At 29.4% G+C, this 14,145-nt stretch overlaps 1 long non-coding RNA gene across 1 annotated transcript; it reads left to right on the top strand.

Moving 5' to 3' along the window:
- Positions 1-3,510: 3,510 nt before the first annotated feature.
- LOC111892572 (uncharacterized) lies at positions 3,511-4,672 on the top strand. The gene is made up of 2 exons (XR_002850574.3): positions 3,511-4,192; positions 4,402-4,672. It is a non-coding gene; the product is annotated as an uncharacterized LOC111892572 (long non-coding RNA).
- The last annotated feature ends 9,473 nt before the right edge of the window (positions 4,673-14,145 follow it).

Here is a 14,145-nt window from a genome sequence, read left to right as displayed (position 1 = left end):
GTCCACGATCATGTTGAAGAAATCAAATGTTGGCAAGCGCAATCCCACTTCAAATAAAGGGATCGAAACTCCCACCTTCCCTTGAGGGCAGTCATGGACCGACACCCCCTTTGTCGGAATCATCACACCATGCTCCCGTAAGAAACCAAAACGATCCTGCAGAAGATGGAATTCTTCCGCAATAGGGACTCTTCCATGACGATCCATTGCCTAGAACATATGAATGATCGAGAAGGAAAACTCACAAAATACGCAAAATGAGGCAGAGGAAGCAGAGATAGACGATGAGGGCGAACAATCTTGGAAGATGGGGGACTTTAAATACAGAACTGGCAGCACGAACCGTCCCCCGTCTCTTGGGGCTGACGTACGATGATGGCATTGTTAAAAACTCGTCCCAAGTTAGAAATAATCCCAGACATACACGTGTTGATAAATAGGCTTGAACGTCGATGCTATCAGGCCAACACAAATGTCTATAAGCCTAAGGGATTTGTTAACGTATCCTTCAGAAGGAACGTCAAAAGAGAAGTCAAAATTAGTACCGGCCTTGGCCTGAGCCGAACTCAGTCGAACCAAGTCTGAGGTCAAGGTCAGGCCTTCGCCAACGCGAAAGGCATAGGTGTGACAGTTATGGTGCAGATCGGCGCTATAATCTCCTCACCCAAGGATAACACCCTGGAGGAGAGAATGCAAAAAGGACGTGACGAAGGACCTTCCAGTAGGAGTCCGCCACGTCACGCCCCACGAAGGAATGACCCACAGAATCAGTTGAGGTTCACAAGCCTCTAGAACCAGGTATAAAAGGATATTACTTCCACATGAAGAAGGGATGACTCTCTTTCCAATGAATATTCTTTCTCTTCTCTAAGAAAAACACTAACTAGATCGTCGGAGTTTCGTCCCGGGAATTCCTCCCGGACGTCGACTAACAATCTGTTTTCCATTTTTGTACTGTGATATCAGGAGAGGTCACCTACACCAAATCCACCAACAATCTCAGCTCTAATGTCTCCAACATATCACAACAAATACTATTATAATTATATGATTTAAACACTTTCATCGGGTCACTGCACCAATCATGTCATCTTAAAGATTTCATGTTCATTTTCTTTGAACTGATACAAAAATGAGAAAGGATTTGCAACTCATTTGCCAACAAGGTGTGATTCTACACTTTGGTGTAAGATTTTGATATTTCCATAAAACCCAAAGGACTACTAGTATGATTCTTTCATGAGTTTCAGAGAAAGTTTTACTTTTGTTGATATTTTTCGTTTTTATTGCATTCAAACAGGTTTGATAACTGATTGGGGGTATGATCGGCCCATTGATTTTAAAAGACCTATAAGAAAAGTAAAAATGAGCTTTTAAATAATATTTTTTTATATAAATAAAAAATCATTGATAAGTCAGGTTATTGTTATAAATCTAATCCAAACAAAAATTATCACTTTTGTCATTAATCTGTCACTAACATTAATATACATAAAAACTTTTTGGACCTCTTAAACGACAAGGACCCTTTGCGGACGCACATCCCGGATATGTCTAGAACTAGCCCTGATTTGGAGTTGGAAGAATGGTTTCTACTAGGTGTGAGCATTTGAACCTGTGGACCAGACCAGGCCAGACAATTTTTTTGGACCCCCCGGGCCGGTTCTCGGTTCTAGGATTTGAACAAAACCGGTCCGGTTTTTTTACCGATCCCAACCAGCCGGTTCCGGGTGAAAACCGGTTTTTGACCGACTTATTTTTTTTAAATAATTATATTATGTGAAATTTTTAAACAAGCATATCTTATTTATTTTAAATCGGATTGATATGTGGTTTTTCCAACATGTAATTTAGTGTTTGTAGATGATTTTAGACTATAATTTTGTTGTTTTTGGTTTCATATTCGGTGATTTACAATTCTTCAAAGATGAGATATCAAAACTGAAATATTTCAACTTTTCAGCAAAAATTTAAACTTTTGTATTCTAAGAATTTTTTTCAATAAGCATATCTCATTCGTTTTAAGTCGGATTGACATGCCTTTTTTTCAACGTGTAATTTAGAGTTTGTAAATGATTTTAGACTATAATTTTGTTGTTTTTGGTGTTATATTCGATGAGTTACAATCCTTCAAAGATGAGACATCAAAGCTGAAATATTTTAGATTTTCAGCAAGAAATTTAAACGTTTGTATTCTGTGAAATTCTTTCAACAAGCATATTTCATTCATTTTAAGTCCGATTAACATGCGGTTTTATTCAACGTGTAATTTAGAGTTTGTAGATGATTTTAGACTATAATTTTATTGTTTTTGGTGTTATATTCGATGAGTTACAATCCTTCAAAGATGAGACATCAAAACTGAAATATTTTAGATTTTCAGCAATAAATTTAAACTTTTGTATTCTGTGGAATTTTTTAAACAAACATATTTCATTCATTTTAAGTCAGATTGAAATTCAGTTTTTTCTAACATGTAATTTAGAGTTTGTAGATGACTTTAGAATATAATTTGTTGTTTTTAGAGTTATATTCAAAGAGTTACACCCCTTCAAACAAATGGTATAAAGTATAAACAATCAAAGTTTGACCAAGAAACATAAACATATTCCTTTTTACGAGTTGTACCATATCAAACCCCAAAAAATATTCCTTTTAACGAGTTGTAATATATCAAGCCCAACAACATATTCGTTTTAACGAGTTGAATCAAACACAAAAATACATTTTAACAAGATGTATCATATGCATGTATGTTGTATGAGTCCAAACGGACCAAAAACCGAAAACTCTGGACCTAGATTCCGTAAGTCTCATTCGGTCTGGTCCACGGTCCACAATATTTTCAAAAATCGGTGCGGTCCAAAAGCCGGTTCAATCCGATTCGTACCAAATACTAACCCCTAGTTTCCACCACAATCCAACCTTTTGCCACATTTCTTTAGCAATTCGACGGCTCACAAAAATACGATTCTCATCCGAATATTGTGAGTAAATTACAACAAACCAAATATATGAACCAAATGCTTAACTTTTAACTATACATAATGAATGCAAGTTGTAATTTACTCTTCTAATTTAAAAAAGAAGAAAAACACCCTTGTAATCTTTGTTTTTAATAATTAAAAATTAAAGAGAATAATTGGACCAATCAAATAATTTGAAATTCGAAAAAGATGAGGAGATAAAAATTAGACAACGGCCACTCTGGACAACGGCCAACCCCCATGTGCCTGTACCCAGCTAAACCCTACCTGCAACCCACTACATGCATTCGATTATTCACCCTACACGTGTCCTTCATCAAAGGCCAATATCCATTTTCCCTATTTAATTATTCTTTTCTAATCATTATTAACAACGGTAATCCACATGGCCGTTTCTTCTTTTTCTTAAAAAAAAACGAAAACAAATTATACGGAAAAGATACGAACTAAGTTTGTTCAATTCATATCATAATATGGTATCAAAATAATAAAATAAAACATAAAGGAAACAAAATTTAAACATATTTAAAACACAAAATTAGGTCATTTAGCGTTTGAAAAATAAGCAAACAAACTGCATTGGTTTTAACTTTTATTATAGACTAGACAAAGATTAAGAATCGGATTCTTTTCTTTTTAATTTGGAGCTGTAAAACTTGAGTTAGATTTTGTTTGGTTTTGTAAATCAAACAACGAGTATTGCATATTTTAATAAATATATCTTAATTTTTGAGTTAATAAGTGCAACATATCTTCTGCAAAATAAGAAAATATAGGCTTAAAAATGTTTTGAAACGAAAATATTGAATTTGAAATATGAATCATAAATGGAAACTAAATTGGAGCATAGGTCCTTTTTTGCAATTTGCAAAAAAACAAATTTCAAAAAGAAAATTCAAAAAAGTTATTTATTTTTTTTCTTTTCAAAAATTTCCATATATTCGTCCTACCCACGATTCTGTCTTTCCTATATAAACCTCTGAATCCACGCAGAAGAACACACCTAGGGATTTGAGTTTCGTTTGAAGGAAAACCGAATTCAAAGAGGCTATTATTTGTCGTTGAATTTGAATTCGGTCGAGTTTTGAAGATGGAAACCTTGAGAATGTTGTATGTAATGTCAGTTTTTGCTCTTGTAATGTCGCTGCTTCTTCCATCCATGAATGCTCAAGCACCTGCTCCAGCTCCGGCTCCTTCCAGCGATGGTACGTTCTTCCTCTCTCTAGATCTGTATATAACCTATCGATTGGGGAATCCAATCACGTGATTGAGATTCGTTAAAGTAGATCTGGATAGATTTAGGTCGTTTTCGCATCTTATCGATTTACGATCTATAGAATGTTATCGAAAACGACCGATTTAGGTTTAAGATTGAAATTATTGACTGATTTGGGATTTTTTTTGGTGATTTTAGGAGCAGCGATTGACCAAGGGGTAGCGTATGTGTTGATGGTGGTTGCTTTGGCTTTAACTTATTTCATTCACTAGATTTTGATTTTGGTGTTTTTTTTTCTGCCAATTTCTTCTCAACTGAATTTTCTTTTCTTTTATTTATCATCTGGTTTAACAATTTTTTGGGTTTGTTTTGACATTTTAATTCAAACCCAATTCTTTGGTGATGTAAAGATTCTTTTTTTGATATTATGATGTTTAGTGTAATTGGCTGCAAATGTTCCTGTTCCGAATCTTAATGTGTCTACCTTTGCATACTTCACGAAATTTGAATTTATTCTCAAAGGGCATTCATAATATAATATTTGTCATTAGATCAGAAAGATAACAAAAACTGCTCTCAAAGTATTTATATGGTCAAACAATGAAAAAATCAGGGGAAAAAGAAAGAGATTAGAGGGAGATGAGAGGAGCTTCTTGGGTGGTCATAAGGGGATGAGGTTGGGCATGCCAAAAATCAACCATGCACTAGGGGTAGTGTGCAGGTCTCAAGCCACATCAGCAGGTTTCAATACCTTTTTTTAGATGTTTAAGAATACTAATATTAATTTGAAAAATAAAAATATAACACTAAATCATCCTTCATTTAATGAAGGTTTTTTTTTATAGGGGTCAATCTCTCATGATTTTTGACACTTGTTATTTTATTATATTTTTAGAATAAATAATATCCACATGTCAATTTGTAGGTTTTTTTCAAATTTTAAATTAAAAAGCCACATAATACTTATATATTTATATATGTAAAGTATTGAATGTAATTAATAGTTTCTTTTGTTCCTTATTTTAAATTTTTTTTAAAAAGATACTTAACATTTATATTTTAGTATTTAATATTTTGTTTAATCAACCCGTGTAATACACGGGTTTTACACCTAGTAAAATAATAAAGTTACACTAATTTATAGAAAATTAAATTTGCATAATGAAAGTTACATAACAAAAAATTATTTTTCATCGTTGTTGTCTCTCTTCTTCATCATTGATATACTATATATTGTATATCTACTCTGTCAAACCTACACCAAAAGAGGAATTGTTGTATATTTTTTAAGTGTAGTAAAAATCCATCTACCTATAGCATATTATCTCAATCTCAATTTAAATAATTCATAATTTTCTTACAAATTGTTGCCTGTTCAAAGGGAATAAATGTCTATTCAAATGAAATTGTAGTTTGAATAGCTTATGGCGGTACGTGCAATCATCGACAAAATAATCATGTATCATATGTTCATTAGCAGTTGCATGATCTATGTTCATTAGCAGTTGCATGATCTCAATCTACGTTTATTACAACTCTATTACTTTAGTATTTTTCCTCAGTGTTCTAAAAGTCGTGCCAAGACGTGCCATTACGTGAGGCGTTACTCCATCGTTACGAAAAGCCTCGTGACGTTGCTGTTACGCATGACACATGACAAGACGTTATATGGCGCACGTTTTTTCGTTGGAGGCATATTTTTTGCTCTTTGTTATGCATTTTTTGATCAGACATATAAATATTGCGTTTTTTTTTTAATTTTTTGTCATTAGTTGTTAATATAACACTTCTAAAAAACCTGTTATATTTGATATAAATCTATATTTGTGTGGTAAAATAGTTATCGATTAATACAAAATCGCCATCTTACATCACGCCTTAAAAAACGTTATGGTTCGTGAAGTTTGAGGTTTGACATTGTCGTCACGTCACGCCTCACACATTTTAGAACCTTGCTTTTGCTACATCCTAACTTTTTGCTTCTTGATCGAACATCGTGCCTACCACTTGAACGAATGTGTTTCTTTGGAACAACGGAATTTTATTATAGGAATGGTTGTTATGTAAATCCACCCAATTCACACTGCATTTTTTACTTTTATTACAAATCCATAAATAAAAACAAGAGACAATATTGTCAAAAAAGCTTCGGCTTTTTTAGGTTTTGTAGATCCAAAATCTGATTGTTGATAAAATTCCACAACAACCAGAAAGCGGTAATAATCCCTGCATCGAAACACTTCTTTTGTAAAGTAGTAAAAGAAGTGTGATATGAGCACCCAGTAAGAGTAGCAATCAAGAAGTTGGTGTGGATAGATAGGCCCCATCAATGATCAATAAGAACCCGAGTATTTGACATTTGAGGGCAATCTACAAAAACATGATGAAACATCTCAATATGAAGCATACAAGTAGTGAAAAGCAAGGTATCAAGATCGATTCCTTTTTGTGCTAACTTCGTGTCGGTTGGAATGTGTGATGCATATATCATGACAATTGAGTGTGTGAGTAGTTAGTTCAAAAAAAGTAACATACTATAAACTATAAACGAACGTAAAAACAAAAACAAACTAAAATTGATCATTCATGAACATAAATAAACTATAAAATAAACTAACGACACTATTTTGTTAGTGTTTGTATAACTAAACAAACACAAAATTTTATTCTTGATTGTTTATTTATTAGTTAAACGAAATTTACCCGATGATTCACTTCACTTTCTGTTTTATCCTAATTATTATTATATTAATGTTATAGCATCTCAATCCTTCTATCACTCAACTCCAGCAAAGGGAATCACAACAAGTAAAGGGATATCCCCAACCAAAAAAAATCATGTAATATACAATTTAAAAAAAATCCGAAAAAAATTACATTACTTAAATTTTGTTGATTATGATGTATATATATATATATATATATATATATATATATATATATATATATATATATATATATATATATATATATATATATATATATATATATATATATATATATATATATATATGGTGAGGTTCAACAGAGAACCATAATTAACCAAGAAACCAAGAGACCAATCTTTTTTTCCAACTTTTAGAACTTATTTTTTATCAAAAAAAAACTAAAAATACAAAAATTCATAACTTTTTATCCTTTTTACAATAATATCAAATTCGAAAAGAAAAAAAAAATTGTCAAATTCACAATGTGAATCTAAATTCTTACGGTAATCCGAAAAATATATTTAACATTCACAATGTAATATATATATATATATATATATATATATATATATATATATATATATATATATATATATATATATATGGGGTTAGGTTATAATGTGGATGGATAACTATTGTGTGGACGTGTGGATAAAGCTATTTTATGAAAATTACTAAAAGAATATGTTGTTTAGTAATGTGAATACGTTCAATCTCACATAACTATTGTTATTTTAATGGATTCTTACTAATTCTAATTCATTTTTGTTCTCATTCATCATTTTTTATTTATTTTAATTTTTACAGAATACGACTCAATAGACATCCTTATAACATTCTGACATAATGAGAATAATTAAAAAAATATATATAATAACCTTATAAACGATTTAATTAGTGAAAATGTTTAATAATTAAAATAATTATATAAGATTGAACGTATTTATATTATCAAACAACATATTATTTTCTTTGTAATTCTCACATAATAGCATTATCCACACGTCCACACAATAGATGTCAATCCACATTTGAACCTAGCTCGCTCTCTCTCTCTCTCTCTCTCTCTCTCTCTCTATATATATATATATATATATATATATATATATATATATATATATATATATATATATATATATAAAGAGAGAGAGAGAGAGAGAGAGAGAAAGAAAGAGAACCATAATTAACCAAGGAACCAATCTTTTTTTTTAACTTTTAGAACTTATTTTTTATCAAAAAAAAAACTAAAAATACAGAAATTCATAACTTTTTATCCTTTTTCCAATCATATAAAATTCGAAATTTTTTTACGTCAAATTCACTATGTGAATCTTTGAAAATTCATAACGTAAATCCGGATTCGGATTCACACGGTGAATCCGAAAAATATTTTTCACATTCACAATGTTAATATATGAATTTAGATATTTTAGATTTTTTTTTCGATAAAGAACTTGGTTGCAGAAATCGGATTAATCGTGGATTAATCGTTTGGCGTTCTCCAACGGTCAAGGATTAGGGCATTAATCGGAAATTTATGATTAATCGGGTTTGGCGGGATTAATCGGCCTTGGCGGGATTAATCGGTCAACAAAAGTCAACAAAAGTCAAAAAAAAGTCAAAAAAGATCACAAAATTTAAAAAAAAAAAATCAAAAAACCAACTTTCTTTTTTTTTACTCCAAAATTTTCAAATTTTCAAATACTATACCAAAATGTTCATATTTTCGTATTTCCAAATTTCCAAATTACAATTTTCTTATTTTCTAATTTTAAAGTACTTGTTTTTCTAAAGATATATTAATATTTAATTAATTTTAATATTTTATTAGTAATCTATGGTTCCCGATTAATCCTCGATTAATCTCCGCCAAGACCGATTAATCCGTTAACACCAGTCGACCGTCGAGCTACCGTCAAACGATTTTTACAACCTTGATAAAGAATAAGCTCTAGAAATTGAAAAAAAAATTGGTTCCTTGAAAAACCAATAATTATGGCTATTTATTAAACTTCTCTCTCTCTCTCTCTCTCTCTCTCTCTCTATATATATATATATATATATATATATATATATATATATATATATATATATATATATGTATATATATATATATATATGTATATATGTATGTGTGTGTGGCGTTCAAAAAAAAATTAAAGAGCTAATGTAGATTATATAGCTGTTGACATCCTTACTATATTATTATTATTATTATTATTATTATTATTATTAGGGGTAATTACTAATCTAGCCAAATTAAGGGGGTAATTAGCAATTTTTAGCCAAAAATTAGTAGATAGCCAAAAATAGCCCACGAAACCGTAGGTTTCGAGATTCGCCTACTGTTTCGCCATTTCGTCTACTGTTTCGCGTTTTGTATAAAAAAAAATTATTTTTCACATACAAAACCGTAGTTAACATATAACCTACGGTTTTCTCTCTAATACCTACGGTTTTCCAAACCGTAGGCTACAGTTTTGGTGAAAAAAAACAACTTTTTTTATCTACTATTAAAAAAAAATGTTTATTAGTTATTTTTAAAAAAATGTTTATTAGTTATTTAAAAAAATTACAAAACCGTAGGTATTATGGAAACCTACGGTGTACAAGTGTTTACTGCACAAAATGTGCAGTAAATGCTTGTACACCGTGGGTTTCCATAATACCTACGGTTTTGTTTTTGTTTTTTTTTAAATACACGATTACAAAATTAACATAACTCCGATCCCATTGAATCGATTTAAAAAAAATGAAAAAAAAAATTAATTTCAGTACGGTTCATACGAAACCGTAGGTGTACAAGTCGACAATGCACAATCTGTGCATTGGGAACTTGTACAGCGTAGGTTTCGTATGAAACCTACGGTTTTATATTTCTTTTTCGTTTTTTTTTTCAAAAAAAATTTAACCACATATATAAAAGTTACTCTTAATCATAAATACGGTAAAATTTTGATGAAAAGTAGAGAAACTTGGTTGTTCTTTGGGTGCTCCATTGAGAGAAAAAAGTATGCAAAACAAAGAAAACAATAGACAAAATGACCTAATCTGGAAAAAAAAAATTTATATACTTTGAGCTAATGGGCCACGAAAAAGTGAACGGACCGATGAAACAGTAGCTCATTAGCACAAAATAGTAGTTTTCTCAATAAAACATCAGTCAAAGGCGTTGACCGTAGGTTGACTACGGTTTTGAGGGCTATTTTTAGCTAATTGGTATATTTTAGCTATTTTTTGATAACTGATTAAGAAAAATTGCTAGATTAGTAATTAGTCTTTATCCCTATTCTAATAAAAGAATAGTTTTATTCTCCTTTTGACATGTGTCACCATATTAGGTCTCTTAATTAATGCATATTTTATTCTTCTTTTGCCATATATTATCCTATTAAGTTTTCTAATTAATGCATGTTATTTGTCAATCTATTAATTCTTCATTTCAAATTTCAAATTTAAAATTTTCCATTCTAATTAATAATTTATTTAAAATAATTGATTAATAATTTTGAATTTTTATACTATGAAAGTTTAATTAATTTTGCAACCGTGGTTCCCACGAGTTATAAACTAGTTATTATTATAAGTTTATAAAAAACGGTGTGGCCGTATAGGTATATGTAAGAAGTTTGATCCTCAAATAAATATATCCTATTCTAATTCTAAATATATCTAAGATTTGTTCCAAATTTATTTCAAACGTCCCGTTCACATACAGTTTGTTACAAGTTAAATAAAGTATTTTTTTTTTCTAAACAATCTGTTCTAAGTTAAATTAATTGTGATATTTTAACAATTTGTTCCACGTTAAAACATGTTAATTATTACTCCACATTGTTTAAAAAAATTAAGTTAAAGAACCCGTGATATTTTAAGAATTATATAATATATTTCTTATATTTATTCAATATATATTAACAAATCGTGGCCTTCTAACAATCTTTTCTAATACTTTTGATATATTTGTATAAATGAAATTGAGATTAATGTTTTTATGTCATGTTTTGATGTTAGTTGTTTGTTTGTTTTTTTTAAGGCTATACGGTGTGAAGGATTTATTTCAGACGGTAATCCTATGTGGAGGGTATTGCCGACCGCAAACGCCACTCCATGATCGTTATTTTTCTGGATCAATATAGAAGATAAAGCCTTTGTTTCATTTGTTTCCATCGTTGAGTTATTTGAAACAAATATATATTAATTAATATGGGTGATTTGTTTTTTTCTCTATGAATTGTACAATCCATATAAAAAGAGTAAATGTCATCTATATATTTTTATTTCAACAACCTTATTTACTAACCAAAATACCAAAATAAACCTAATTTATTAAAAAAGGATAACGGTTAAAAACTATATAACAAATCTATGTATTTTAAAAGTTTTTGTTTATGTAATTTTCTAAAGTAATTTATATATTTATTTTTAAATGCCATAACAACCTTTTATATAAAATTTTAAATTAATTGTTATTGTAAATAAAAGATTGAAAACTTTGGATTTATATTAATTAATATTTAAAAAAAAAAAGTTGATATGTAAAAACATCACCACACCCCACTAATAAGTAAATTGTGGCAAAAATTATAAAACTTTACGTGACACCTATATTAGACATTTTTTTCATAGATAAAAACGTTAGGACACCTTTTAATCTAGAAAAAAACAAATAACCTAAAAGTGCAGTTTAGTTTAACCAAAATCCGATGTAAACATATATTCTTAATTGGTTTAAAAATCCACTCATGTTTGCAAAAAGAAAAATCCAATATGACCATCGTAACTCTCTATTGTCAGTTTAATAGGATGATAACATATTTTTTTACTAAAGTTATATAACTTTAATATATTGTTTAGATTTAACTACTATAAATTTCATTTTTTTTGTTTTTCTCTTTGTTAAAGACGTTATTTTTTGAAGAAAAAGTTATTAAATGTGGTATTTATTTTTTTGTTATCTTAAAAATTGTATGCTTTTATTGTTCTCATAATAATAATTTTTTGTAATTTGACAACTTTGACATATAATATGCATCTAATATGTTACAAGATCTTTTCGGTTTATATGGCATTTGTAAAAATAAAATAAAATAAGACGTATAATATTTAGATGACAACATATATATTTTATAAACATTCTAGAAAAAAAATATAATAATAATATCCAAAAATATCACTTAAAAATAAAAGAATAAAATATATTAACGACTTAAAAGTTACTCTAATGAAAAGAAAAAAATGATGCGAGTGAGTTTTGAAAAATTGAGATATGGGAATATGGGAATTGCCCTTAATTTTGGGCATGTAAATTAACAAAGAATTGGTTGCCTATTTAAATTCACAACTCCAAAATCCCACATCTTTCTTACACAAACTCACAATTGGCCCTGATGGAGACCTCGGAATCTATCTCCACTCCTTCCGTAGCCATCGTCATCACTCCTCCAATAAAAACCATCCCTCCACCACCAACAACCACCCTTTCGCCACCACCACCATCTTCACCCGAATTCCTTGACTTACTCAGATGTAATCATCAAAATCTTTGGAACTATTTCAGAAGAAAAATGAAAAGGTATATTGGGTGTTTCAAATCGGAAGATTCGAGTTCTTTAGAGATTAAGGGGGAATTCAAGAACGATAGATTTGAAGGGGTGAGTAACACAAGTACAACAATCCCATCGCCGAATTATTATAGCCACATGAATAATGAAGAACGTGATGAGAAGCTTAAATCCGCCATTGTTTACTGCAAACAATCAACTAACTAACATCAAGGTTTGCTTTTATGTTGGAGTTACGTGTTTAAAGTCATTTATTTGTATATAAAACTTGCTTCGATAAATGGGTGAGAAAAGGCTCACCGTCTTTGATGTTATTTCTTTTGGTATTTAAAGTTTTAGAGTTTCTTTGAGGGCAATAAATAATAATGTATTTTCAGTGGTATGTTTATTATAACATTCTACTTAGTTTTCCTTAGCGTTATAATTTGAAAATCCAATAGCAAAATCATTTAAATACAAAACACTTTACATTCCTATAATTGAATGGATTTTTCAAAATATGAAATCGTATTAAAAATAAAAATATTACAGTTGAGTAGTTTTTTAAAGTACAATGTCTTAGAAAAATGAAAAAAAAAATAGTGTTTTATAATAAACAAATGAACGAAAATATATTGTTATTTCTTGCTTTGGACTTTTCCTTAATTCAAATGTTAGCAATGGTACATATAGTATATCAATAGTGCTCCATATGAAAATTGTGGTATCTTACTTTGGAAGCCTTATACAAAAAAATAAAAACGAGGCCTTGAATATAAGTTTTTTTTTTATATATTTAAGCAGAAATCATTGATGACTCGATAATTTTTATAAAATTAATCAAAACAAACATTGTCGTTCATCTGTCATTAATACATCACTAATCGGTCACTAATATTAATGTATGTAAGAAAAAAAAATATGGTCCTCTAAACAACACCTGTTTTTTCCTTTTTACTAATTTATATAAATTTAGACTAATTAAGTCGAACAATCAAGAAACAAACCGATAATACATTTCATCTCGTTGAATAAGAAACACCATTTTTTTACTAGTATAAGAAACACCATTTGATTTTTTTTAAACCATCTCGCCATCGTCAGGAATGTGCAAGTGTTGGTTCTTGTTGATCAAATTAAAGGAACCAAAAGTCAAAAACACTTGTGCAATGTTATTCTAAAACCGCATCCAATCTCTAAAGTTTTCGTAATTCATCTATAGTTTTGTCTTTACAAATTGTAGAAAATGCAATCGTGTTTTTCTTTTTTTGTCAATATATACAAATTACTTGCTTATAATAACCACTGTATCTTCATTTTTACACACAGCTACTTATTTATATTTCTTTACCCATAGGCATAAAATCTTACCTTAGAATATCCATATAATAACTAAATATATTTTCAGATAATAGCGTGTATTTAAATACTACATTTTGCTTTTTCTATCATTATTAGGAACTAATAACGAGTGGGGGTAAAAAGAACTATTTATGGGATATATTTTAAGGGGTGTTTGGGATTACTTATTTAAAACAATTTATGTTTATTTGTAAAATTGTTTATTAGTTTATCCGGTGTTTAAAATGAGTTTTAAATAAAAGTGTTTTGATTAGTTTATTAGGTATAAAAACAAAATAAGTTTGACAAGTTATTTTTAGTTTTTGTCATGACTTATCAAAAACGCATTA

Source organism: Lactuca sativa, chromosome 5 (genome assembly GCF_002870075.4).
Source record: "Lactuca sativa cultivar Salinas chromosome 5, Lsat_Salinas_v11, whole genome shotgun sequence".
NCBI classification, from domain to species: Eukaryota; Viridiplantae; Streptophyta; class Magnoliopsida; order Asterales; family Asteraceae; genus Lactuca; species Lactuca sativa.
This window is presented reverse-complemented; position numbering and strand designations above follow the sequence as displayed.